The following is a 3,942-nucleotide window of genomic DNA, read 5'->3' on the forward strand; positions in this document are numbered from 1 at the left end:
ATCGATAAATATAACAATCATCAGTATCGATTGTTGTACATATTGTTAACAATATAAATGACTACATCGATAACAAAATCAATTATTTAATCGAATATTATACCCATCACAATATCCATTATTGTATCGATAACAATATCGATTATTATATTCGTTATTATATCGATCACAGTTATTTAATCAATAACAGTTTCGATAACAATATCGATTATTTTATCATAGCAAATCGATTATTATATCGACAAAAATATCAAGTTTTATATCGATACCAATATCGATCTTCAGCCTCATCCTTTTCTTCATATTTATCTTTATTTTTGCACATTCCTCTTCACCTTTACCTTAAAGTGTTTAAATTTACTTTGATCTTCGTTTTTGCCTGTACCTCTAGGCATCGTTGTTTTTGTTTTTATTCTCAAACCGCTTAACCGCTGAGAACCATTTCCGTGTGCATTATTCCCCTTGAATTTGAAAATTTACTCCCAATCAACCAACTGCCGCTAAAGAAGTTTCACTTCATAAATTCAAGAAATGTTTTTACCCTTTCAGTGACCCTAATTCTTATGTATCTGTCATTATCTCCATTTTCGTCTTTATCTTCACTTTTGCTTTCATCGTTATCATTTATTTCTTCATCTTCATCTTTATTTCATCATGCGAAACATGTCAAATTGAACATGTTGCAGCAACATCTATACACAAATACGAAATGTTTAAACGACGGTTTTGGCCGTAATTTTCACCCAATTGTGAAACCATAAAAGCTCATCTACGAAAAATTGCCTTTCCAATGGTGTTCTTGGTTTTGAAATCGGTTCGTTAGAATCGCCAAACGAACGGAGACAAAATTTATGTCAGCGTATTAATATATAGATATATGATTTCTGTTGAACGATGATACGCACCCATTTTGAAATTGCCACCAACTATAAGATAAAGTTTCTAGGGCAGATTCACTATAGATCCGGATCATTGTTGCCGCCAGGAAACTTCTTCATGAACATAACACTTTCGTTAGGTTATTTAAGGCGGCAAACAACCACCAAGCTATAATCTTAGCCGATGAATGTGCTAATGGAAATCGTAAACGTGGACTGTTGGAAAATGTTGGACCAAAATGTTTAAACTAAAAATCTAATTTTGGACGGGACGAAGTTCACCGGGTCTGCTAGTATATATATAAAGGCAATAAGTACATTTGTTTGATAGGTATACATGTAAAATTTTGAAAAGTTGAAAAAGAATTTATTAATATTTGCACACTGTGCATTATACCATACTGCCAACCGCTACTCTAGAGCTGAAAAACTATCGATGGTTGGACTACTCGATATTTTTGATAGTTTTGGGCCTCACCATTCGATAGTATCGATGCTATCGGTAAGAAAAAAATATGAGATCCTTACTACGGCACTATTTATATTGAATATGGTAATATTAGTAGAAAACACAGAAAGGTTAGTTTTAATCAACATTTTAGTGTGCTTTATTAAAAATTAGTTATTTTATCAACAAAAAGAAAACACGTTGCAAATGTAAACTTTAAACCACCTACAAAAACGAGGAAAATTCGAATTTTTCGAGTCATCAAAATGTTGTTTTTTAATTAGATTTCTTAGAAAAATTTTGAGTGTGCGCTTTTGTAGTCCACTAAGTTTTAGTAAAATTTGCAAGTTTGAAGTTGCTAGGGCTTACTGTAGATTTTTGCCATTTTTTTGATTCCGATAGTATCGCGATAGTGGCTACCATTCATCGACAGTGGTGTCGAATTGAAACTATCGATACTATCGACAGTGCCATCGATAGTTTTGCAGATATACGCTACTCGTCGTTTGTATTAACGCCCTTTTGCTGCTCGATCTCTCTGCTTTTTTTTTTCTCGCTGATAATCCCCCGCTGCAGTCTGTACCAAAACGGTTCGTTGTCTTGCGACGCGCCAAGGCTTAGCGACGCTTTTAATGCGTGGTGCGTATGCCGTTATACAACGGTTTCATGGCGTGTTCATGGGAAACGCTGTGGTTGGTGGATGGCGTGGTTTGTGTGCCGTTATAAAACGCGTTTTTGGATGCAACTATTATTTGTAGTACATTACTTTTACTTTTTTCTCCAATTTCAGTTTTTAAGTTTTTAAATTATTGTTTTAACGGCACATATTGTTGTTTCACTTTGCCATCGGTCCACCAACCATCACCAGCAATGTTTTTGTTAACTGTTCAAATTTGGTATCGCCGCTTTTTTTGTATTTTTTTTTGTTTAACTGTCCATATTGATTTTTTAAGTAATTTTTTTTTGTGTATAAAGTTTTAAAAATTTGGGACCACCGCTTTTTTTTGTGATTTTTATACCCGAGCGCACTTGTGCACAAGGGTATATTAATTTGTTCTCATAACGGTTGTTTCTAACAGCCAAAACGAATCGAAATAGATATAGACAAATGTATACATAAATGCTCAGAATGAATAGAGAGGTCGATTAAGCCAAGTCTGTCTGTTTGTTCGGCTGTCCGCCTGTCCCTCCGTTAGTGTACACGATAACTCGAGCAAAAATTGAGATATCTCAACGAACGATTTGGTATGTAGGTTTCCATTAATCCAAGGTAGGTTGGTATTGAAAATGGGCGAAATCGGACTGTAACCACGCCCACTTCCCATATAACGGTAATTTCCAGAAATACGAAAACTGCGATATTTTAGTAACTACTGAAGATAATTCACTCAAAATTGATATTTACAATAATTTTCAGACGAAAAATAAGAATATTATAAATTTTTGGAAAATGGGCGTAGCCACTTATGGTTACACGTGTATATCTTCGTAACCGCTGCACTTGGCACAGTTGTTGGCCTTGGTACAGCATACTAAATGGGCGAAAATTGTAAACATCGGACAATAACCACGTCCCATATAACGGTAATTTAGAGAAATACAAAATCTTCGATAAATCAGTAAATATTAAAGCTTATTTATTCAAAATTGATGCTTGCAACAATTCTTTACCAGAAATTCGTTTATGCTAAAATTTTGGAAAATGGGCGTGGCACCGCCCACTTATGATCACATATTTGTATATCGGTAACCGTTCTACCAATTTGTACCAAACTCGGTATTTTTATTGTGCTTGCCACATAAAAGCAAAACGTTGAAAATTATTGAAATCGCACTAAAATTACGGCCGCTTTTCATATAACGGTAAATTTTAGAAATGCTTGAAACTGCAATATTTCGAAATTTAAGGACGCTGATTTACTCAAAATTGATACATCCCGGCTTACGATCTAGCGGTAGCTTTCGGAAAGGTGAAAAAACATATATATAGTTAATACTTGCGCCGGGTATTTAATATTCGGCTCCACCCGAACTTAGACTTTCTTACTTGTTTTATTTGTTATGTAATTTTTTTTGTAGTTTTTGAAAGATTTTTGTTTGTTGTTTTTTAATATTTTTTTAATTAACTATGCACATTTTGATTTGGTAGGTTTTGTTTTGAAATTTATAGTTTTAAATTTTTGAACCGCCAACACTGTATGAAATTTGTATGGAATTGTATGTTATTTATATGAAATGAAATAGAGTTCACCTCGTTTTTATAATATTTTTGACATCACATAGGTATGTATAGTTACCTCCACCAATGCTGTATTTGTATGAATAGTTTTTGATGTTAAATCGAAAATTCAGTTAATTTTTTAATTTTGTTGTTGTTAATTTGTACGCGTTTTTTCGCGTCATATGTACGTTTCAGTTTTTAAACTTTTAGTTTTAAAACGTTTTTTGGTTTCGTAAGCGCATTTTTTTTACGCCGGGGGCCTCCATTTTGCAGGCCATCGTAACGGTCGCCTTGTGAAGTGCCTATATCACATCTCTTAACACGCGCCGTACCTGTACGTAAATGGGCTGATCCCACGTTGGCGCCGCTGCTGCTGTGTAGGCCGGCGGGTGCTC

Source organism: Rhagoletis pomonella, unplaced genomic scaffold, assembly GCF_013731165.1.
Source record: "Rhagoletis pomonella isolate Grant_MI unplaced genomic scaffold, Rhpom_1.0 Rhpom_scaffold_00001, whole genome shotgun sequence".
Taxonomy (NCBI): domain Eukaryota; kingdom Metazoa; phylum Arthropoda; class Insecta; order Diptera; family Tephritidae; genus Rhagoletis; species Rhagoletis pomonella.